Raw genomic sequence first — 8,815 nt, 5'->3', positions numbered from 1 at the left:
AAGGAGAGGCTGGAATTGGGGTGCCTACCCACAGACTTTCCCATGCTGCCCATGACTGGGTGGCATGGCCTGGGTGTCCTGGGCCAGTCAGGAAGTGGACTGAATATTACTCTGTTGTCAGCCTGGGTGCTGACAGGACAGATAAAGTCATGTTATCAACGCAAAGGTTTATGACTGTTAGTGTGAACCCTGGTCCAGGCTGAGGGCGGGACTTTCTTCCCAGGCATGCTACCTGCCTCTACACCACGCTGGGCAGGATCCCAGGGCATCCCTCCTGGAGGGCAGGACCCCAGCTTTTTCCCTGGGAGGGGCGCTCCCCTTTCCCACTGTGCTGTCACAGCTCACCCCTCCTGAAGGGTGGAGGGTCCACATCTCCCGTCCCCCCAGGGGATTGCTGCTGGATGACCTGTGTCCTCCCTCCTCATAACTCAGCTGTCAATTTATGTCCTGGGAGGCTCCTGGGTGTCGGTGGACATGCCTGGCTGTAATCCCGCATTACTATTGTTACAGATTTTGCTCAAATTGTTCCTGCTCCTGCAATTGGGAGCCATTTAGTGAATGTCCGTGTCCTTTTGTGGTACCTTCAGCATTGTGGGGGTACATATATATGCATCATACACATATGCACAAATATACATTTATGTGTGTGCGTGTGTGTGTGTGTGTGTGTGTGTGTGTGTGTGATGTACACCACTGAGTTGGAACCAGCTGTAGCTGAGCCGTCAGCAGGATTGCAGAGGCTGTGACTCCTACGAAAGGAGATTGCCCACCCCTCCCTGTGGAGCAGCTCGCAGATTTGAACCACCCGCCTTGGGGCTGACAGTGCAGTTCCTTACCACAAGGCCACCAGAGCTCCCTGTCAAATTGGATCAAAACTGATCCTCCCGTGGGTTTTCAGAGGCTGGACATCGCTCGTGAGGGGATTGTCTTTCTCCCTCAGAGTGGCTGGTGCTGGCCAAACGTGTATGCATCTAGATATTGTCGTGTTACTTCAGATTGAAACGGAGCCATAGCTGACCCTCCAGCAAGTTTTCAGAGGCAGGAATCACAGAGAGGGGATTGCCTGTCTTTCTCTTGAAGAGCAGCTGGTGAGTTTGAACCACATGCCTTTGGAATTGCAGCTCAGATCTTTATCACTAGGCCAGAGCTTCCTAGCACAGATCTGTCGCTGTGGTGCCACTTAATTGGCTCCAAGTCACAGCCAAGTCACAAAACAGGCCAGGACCCTGCTTGTCCACATGGCCTCACTGTCACAGGCACCTCACACCACGAGAGAGGACAGGCCAGGACACTGCCCATGGACTCAGCCTCACCGTCACAGCCACATCACACCACAGGACAGGACAGGACACTGCCCATACACTCAGCCTCACCATCACAGCCCCGTCACTCCACAGGACAGGACACTGTCCATCCACACCACCTCACTATCACAGCCGCCTCACACCACAGGATAAGACACTGTCCATCCACACCATCTCACCATCACAGCCACGTCACACCACAGGACAGGACACTGCCCGTCCACACAGCCTCACCGCCCCAGACACATTACAGGCCAGGACACAGCCTCACCATCTCTGCTGGATTTCACTTCATCATTGCAGCTGCTGTATCAGTTCGTCTTGTCAAGGGTCTTCCTCTTTCTTGCTGACTGTCTACTTAACCAAGCTCTTCTCAAGGCCCTCCTGTGTCTGTGTGTCTGTGTGTGTGTGTGTGTGTGTGTGTGTGTGTGTGTGTGTGTGTGTTTTATTGGTTTTATTTTGTTCATTGGATTTGATGGTTTTGACTGGCAATGAACTGTGGACTGGGGGGGGGCTCTTGTTGGATCCAGTCAGGGCCTGGTGCACTGGCCTGGGTTGTTTGGTGGATTTTTTGTTTTTTTCTTTTTTTTTTTTTTAATTCATTTGGGCCCTTGGGCCTGCAGCCCTCAGGCTGGGTGTTAATTTGTGTTTGAAATGAACATTCTCCTAAGTGGTACAGCACTGCTCTGTCAATTTGCTGAACTGAGGAGACTTGGGGGTGCTGTGATACTCAACACTGTGCCATTGGTGTCTCAGATGCCATAATGGTCACCCATGGTGGACAGTGTTTAGTGGAACTTTCAGGTTAAGACAGATTTGGAAGCAGGAGTGGCATCCACTTCCTAAACAATATGCCTCTGGAAATCTTATGAACTTAGAGAAATGACAAGAGTTATAGAATAGGGGAGCTCTGGTGGCCTAGTGGTAAGAAGCTGCAGTGCAATCCCAGAGGAACACGGTTCGAATCCACCAGACGCTCTGCCGGAGAAGGAGGCGCAATATCCTCCTGTACCAGTCAGATCTGATTTGACGGTACACGCACACAAAATTTAAAAAAAAAAAAAAAAGAGTTATAGAATAGGGTTAAGGTCTTTTATTCATAGGGTCACATAGGGTCATACTCAACAACATTTAAAAGAAAAAAATATATATAATTATGTGCTGTTGAGTTGCCTGTGACTCATAGCAATCCCATGTACAGCAGCTCTGAAACCTGCCTTGTCCTAAGCCAGTCTCACTGACTCTGACACACCTACCCCCATTGCCCTAGTTACTGTATCAACCCATCTCATCCAGAGTCTTCCTCTCTTGTGCTGTCCCCCCACCTTTCTGAGCATGATGTCCTTCTCCAAGGACAGGTCCCTCCTGCCACGTGCCCACAGTATGTGAGACGAAGCTCCAAAATCCTAGCCTCCAAGGAGAAACTTGTTTCATCCTCTCTGAGTCAGACCTATTTGTTTTCTTGATGGTCTATAGTCCGTTCAAGACTCTTCTCCAGCACCACAACTCAAAGGCATTGATTCTTCTTCTGTCATCCTTAGTTATCATCCAGCTCTCTGATGCATAGCAAGTAATTGTGAAGATCATGGACTGCATCAGGCAGGCGCACCTTAGTCTCTAGACTGACATTGTTGCTTCTCTGAACTCTGGAAAAGTCCTTGACAGTAGATTTACCTAATGCAATTCGCCTTTTGATTTCCTGACTGCTGGTGCCAAGTGTTGATTGTGAAGCTGAGCAAAGTGTTACTACCTGTGAGGTTGGCTCAGGATAGACCCGGGCTCAGGCCTGCTGTACACAGGGGTGTTGTGAGTCACAAATGACTGGACAGCAGGTAACAAATATATATGACAAGTATAGCTATATCTCTATATCTCTATCTCTATGCCATCTTTATCTATATATCTATATATGTCTCTATCTCTATATCATCTCTATCTCTATCTCTATATCTATCTATATCTCTATATATCTTTATCTGTATCTCTCGCTAGCTCTCTATCTCTGTATCTATCTCTATATCTCGCTATCCTATCTCTACATCTATCTCTATATCTATCTATCTATCTATCTATATCTGTCTATATATCACTATATCTCCCTATTTCTATATCTCTATCTCTGTATCTCTCTATTTCTATCTATCTCTCTATCTCACTATCTGTATATCCATCTCTATCTTTATATCTCTCTGTATATATGTATATCTGTCTCTATCTCTATCTCTCTGTATCTATCTCTATTTCTATCTATCTATCATCTATCTATCTATATCTCTATATAACTCTGTCTCTATCTCTATCTATCTAGTGACAGCTGTACTATCCACCCAAGGTTTACAGGCTTGAATCCACAGCTGCTTCACAAAAGCAAGATGGGCCATCTCTTTCCGTGCAATTTTCAGCTGCTGTGCTGCAATTGTGAAGGCACGAGGTTCAAATCCACCAGCTGCTCCGGGGAGAAGGACGGGCCATCTCCTGCCATGGGATTTACTGCCTCTGAAATCCCAGCCGTGGGTCAGTTCCGACCCAGTGGCGCACAGCCACAGAACCACAGGAGAAGGCTAAGGCCGTGTGCCCCCACAAATATCCCTACCTTGGGGCCCCCAGGGAGGACTGATCTGTACTGTAGGTGTGTGTGGGGGGCTGCAGTCTTTGGAGGCCGTGGTTTGGTCCAGGTTTTCGGGTGGCGCAGCTGTTAAGTGTCTAGCTGCCAGCAGAGTGGTCGATGGTATGGACCCATCAGCGATGGTGGGAGAAAGCAGTGGCGGTGAGGGTCACACAGCCTCTGAAAACCTGAGAAGCCGGGGGTGTGACACAGTCGATTAAACACTGGACTGGTAACTGGAAAGTTGGCAGTTCAAGTCCCCCATTTACTCTGCAGGAGAAAGAAAATGGCTTCTGTGGAAATTCAGTCTTGAACTCCCCGAGGACTCTTCTCCCTGTCCAGGGGTGTCGCTGTGAGTCAGAACCCACCATCCCTGGCTTGTGGCGGCCCTGGCCATGGCTGGAAGGCCGGGGGCTGCTTGGTCACTACTTGACTCGGCGGTGATGAGTCTGTTCTGGGTGCATGGCTGTTTCCGAGGCAGCATCTGTATCTGCGCTGAGAGGAGCCCCTTCATGCCGTGGTGTGTGTACCTCGTCCCTGACCCCGGGCGTGTCTGGGCCCCAGTGCACCTGGGCTCTGGGCTCCGGGCCTGTGCGCCGTAGGCAGCACAGACCAGCTTGGACACCAGCTCCATTAGTGTCCACACAGAATGTGGGCATCGCTTCTCCATGCCCTGGGCATCTGGGAAAGCTGATACTGTGGGGATGGCGCTTACAGCACAGGTGGGAGTGGAACCCATCATGTCTCCGAGTCAGTCTGCGTCCCCACGGCTCCACGCAGGACACTCCTGTCCTCGTCACATGTCCTCACGCCATCTTATCACAGGCAGGTGCTGTCCACACACCGCATCACAGTGCTTCCCCTGGGGGGACGTGCTGTCCACACACCGCATCACTGTGCTTCCCCTGGGGGGACGTGCTGTCCACACACCTTACCACCATGCTACCTGGGGTCGCTGGGTCTGGGCAGCCAGCCAGCTTCCCTGCGGTTGGTAGGGTCAATGTGACAGGTCCCCTGCCTGGGTGCTTCCCGGGGGCAGCTGTCAGAAACAGCCATGACAAGTCGCAGCCACGCCCTCTCCCAGGTCAGCGCGTGGACCCAGCCAAGGGTGGATGCTTCTGTGGTTTTACGCCCTGGGTGGGACCTGTCACCTGCTCTCCACAGCTCTCTGTGCAATGTGCCAGGGAATCCTGGCTGGTGGCCAGCCTGCTGGGTGACCTAGGGCCCTCTGCCACTCTGCACTTTCCTGGAGACTAACACCCGGTGGGCACTTTTTGAGCTCATTGTCCCTGCCAGCCCCTATTTCCTGTGGAGCTGCTGGTCTGCTCCCTGCTTTTCAGGGGTGACTGGTCACCTGGGTTCTAACACAGAGCCCAGTGCCCGGGTCCCTGAACACTCTGAGTCCAGCCCAGCAGCCACCTTGATGTGTGGACAGTTCTGGTGCAGTGAGAAGGCAGGTGGACACATCCTGAGGGAGGGCTTTCCTTGGTCACCTGTGGCCTGTCCAGATGTGCGGCCAGAACAGAGCTGCGAGTCCTGACATGACTCCTCACCATGACCTGGGCCGCTGACCAGAGATGACGCGAGGGGAAACTGAGGCAATCTGAACAAAACATGTTGCCGCTGTCCCGACAATCCCTGTGCAGGTGGGGCTGCTCCGTGTGGGTTGAGGGCTGTGGGCTAATGCAAGCAGATTGGCAGGCCTTACCTCTGAGGCACTGCTGCTGGAGTTGAATCGCCAGCCTTTGTGGTAGTGCCTGAGCACTTCTAGAAAGTATGGCAGTAATTAGTAAGAGTGTGTTCATCCCGGGGACAAAGGCACGCACCAGTGGAAGACACTAAGGGGCCCCCGAAGCTGGGAGATTGCCCGACCCTCCTTTCACCCTCTCCCCCACCCTTTGCCCCCCATCCTCCCCACTGCCACTGACCCTGTCGCCTGGGCTGGGACTCCTGCCTGAAATACCCTGGCCTGAGAGTCTCAGCCTCTGGGGAGCCTTCCCTGATGTGGTCTCCACCGTGTGAGGAATGCAGGGACCCGCTTCGCCCTCCCCACCGTGTGTGTGTGTGTGTGTGTGTGTGTGTTTGTATGTGTGTCTCTGCATGTGTGTCACTGTGTCTCTGTATGTGTGTGTCTGTGTGCATGTGTGTGTGTCACAGTGTGTGTATGTGTCTGCGTGTCTGTGTGTATATATCTGTGTCTCTGTGTGTGCATGTGTGTCTCTGTGTGTATGTGTGTCTGTATGTGTCTGTGTGTATGTTTGTGTATGTGTGTGTGTCTCTGTGTGTGTGTCTGTGTCTCTGTGTGTCTGTGTCTGTGTGTATGTGTGTGTCTGTGGCACATGTGTGTGTCTGCGTGTGTCTCTCTGTGTGTGTCTATGTGTATGTGTGCATATATGTGTGTCTCTCTGTGTATGTCTCTGTGTGTATGTGTATATGTGTGCATATATGTGTCTCTGTGTGTCTATGTCTGTGTGTCCGTGTGTCTGTGTGTCTCTCTGTGTCTCTGTGTGTGTCTGTGTGTGCTCACCCTCTCGCACAGCCCAGCGCCACCAGCAATGCTCATCACCCTGTATGTGTGTGTCTGTGTGTCTATGTGTCTCTGTGTGTGTCCATGTGTGTGTGTGCGTGTGCTCACCCTCTCCCACAGCCCAACGCCACCAGCAATGCTCATCACCGTGTTCACCATCATCCAACTCCGAGTTTTCTTGCTTGAGCTGAAGTGAGGGGGACCCCTTCTCACCCCCTCGTGAAGGTTGTACTCACCCACGAGAATGTCCTAGTCACTCTGTGCTGCTGTGATGGGGACACCTCACATGGGGCTTCAGCCAACAGAAAACGATTCCCTCCAATTTCTGGAGTCTGGAGGTTTGGGTGCTAGCTCTGGGGAAGTCCCCCCTCTGTCTGGGGAGAGGTTCCCCTTCTGTCAGCTCTGGGGGAAAAGCCCCTCTCAGTCAACCCTGGGTGGAAGGTCCACCTGTCAGCTCTGAGGGAAGGTCCTTTTTCAGCAATGAGGAAAGGTCCCCCCTCTGTCAGCTCTCGGGGAAGGTCTTTGACGCCTTGGAGCCCCTGATCTTCCATTTCTCTTTGTGCTGGCCTCAGCCTTCTCCTCGTCAGGATGCTGGTCCCAACTCTCCTTTCCTGGTGGTAGTGGGTCTTGAACTCTCACCTATCATCTGTCCCCCCATATAGGGGACAGGAAGGCCACCAGGAGCCACTGAGCTTCAAGTCCACCTACCACCCAGCTGGTCTCTGGGGTTAGTCATTTATCACCTTCGTCTCCTCTCATTCACCACCTACTCCTGGTGAACTCTCTGAGCCTCAGTTTCCACATCTGTGAAATGGGCCACCTGCCTACCCAGCAGATAGACAGGGCTGTGCTCCCATGTGACAGGTAAGGGCTTGGAGGCAAGGCTTGCCCAGGTCCCTTGCTCCTCAGCGGTAGAGCAGGTTAGAACTGGAACCAGAGTGCAGCATGGACTCCACTCAGAATTGCCCCATGTGGTTCATGGACTTGTGCTGACCAGTGGGCCCTGCAGCTCAGTCATAGAACAGACAAGGTGTGCGCGCGCGTGTGCGCGCGCGCGCACACACACACACACACACTCTGTCCTTGCTCTGAGCTGGCTGAGAGCCCTGAGAAATGTCCCAGCTGGGCACTGGGCACAGAAAGGGTGCAGGTGGGGACATCACACCCTGTACTACAGGTGAGGATTCTGTGGATTCTCGGGTCCTCTGGGGTCTCGGACAGGTATGAGGGCCCAGACTCCACCCCCTATTCACAGCCTGCATGGCCTCTCAGCTTGCAGCCCCTGGGAGACCAGCTGACGGCAAGCTGAGAATGATGAGGCATGGTCATTTTCAAAGTGGTGCTCAGTGGCCAGTGGTGTATCTTCTGTGCAAAGCCGTGAGGTTTAGAGTTCAGGCCCCAGTGTTCTGCTGACTGAGGATGTCTGTGGACGTCACCATGCCCGGGGCCCTCAGTGGATAACGGTCATCAAGATCTCTTAGACTCTGTCAGGAGCAGGGGTCCAAGGGTTAGAGTCACAATTGAGGGGGGCATGTGAGTGACATAGCATGCTGTCCAGGGTACCAGAGCGATGACTGTCCCAGAAGATCAGGAAAGGTCCCTGAGGGAGGAGGGAATGGAGACTCCTGGGAGTCATGGGACATGGAAGGGACCTGGGCACTGAGGGCGTTCTGCGTGGTATGACAGGAGCCCACTGGTCAGAGTCGGCACCCAGGGACAGGCGGAGAGAAGGACTGGCACAGGCCAACTGTGGCTGGCACGGGACCCACGGGATGAGAGGATGGGCAGAGGGGGCAGGGAGGAGTGGTTAGAGGGGATGGGGTGACTGTCAGAGGGGACAGCCAGGAGAGGGAGTGAATGGGATGGTTAGAGGGGACAGAGAGACCATCAGAGGAGGTGAGAGTGATGGACAGGGGAGATCGTCAGGGGGAAAAGGAGTGGGCGGAGGCCTGACCTGCTGAGTAGCCAGTGGGAGGTGGGTAGCATAGGGTAGTGGCCATCCAGTTCCAGCTGTGGCATGGGGCCAGCTATTGTCTCTCCATGGGAATGCCTTGCGGTGAACCTTGGAACAGTCTGTGCACCATAGACTCACCAGTCATCTCAGGAGGAAGATGTGGAGAGGTGTGATAGGAGGATGGGGAAGGAGGAACAGAGGGATGTGGAGATGGATAGACAGAAGATGGATATAGGGGGATATACAAGAGGAGAAGACAGACAGAAAGGCAGGGACAGAAAGTAAAGAGGGCCAGAGAGGAGGGAGGGAACAGAAAAGAGGGAGGGATAGAGGAGGGAGGGTTAGAGGAAGGAGGGACAGAGAGGAGGGAAGGTCAGAGGAGGGAGAGACAGAGGAGGGATGGACAGAGGAGGGAGGGATAGAGG

This window comes from Elephantulus edwardii, unplaced genomic scaffold (assembly GCF_000299155.1).
Source record: "Elephantulus edwardii isolate Elephantulus edwardi_28Jun2011 unplaced genomic scaffold, EleEdw1.0 scaffold00129, whole genome shotgun sequence".
Classification (NCBI taxonomy): domain Eukaryota; kingdom Metazoa; phylum Chordata; class Mammalia; order Macroscelidea; family Macroscelididae; genus Elephantulus; species Elephantulus edwardii.
Note: the sequence above shows the minus strand (reverse complement) of the source record.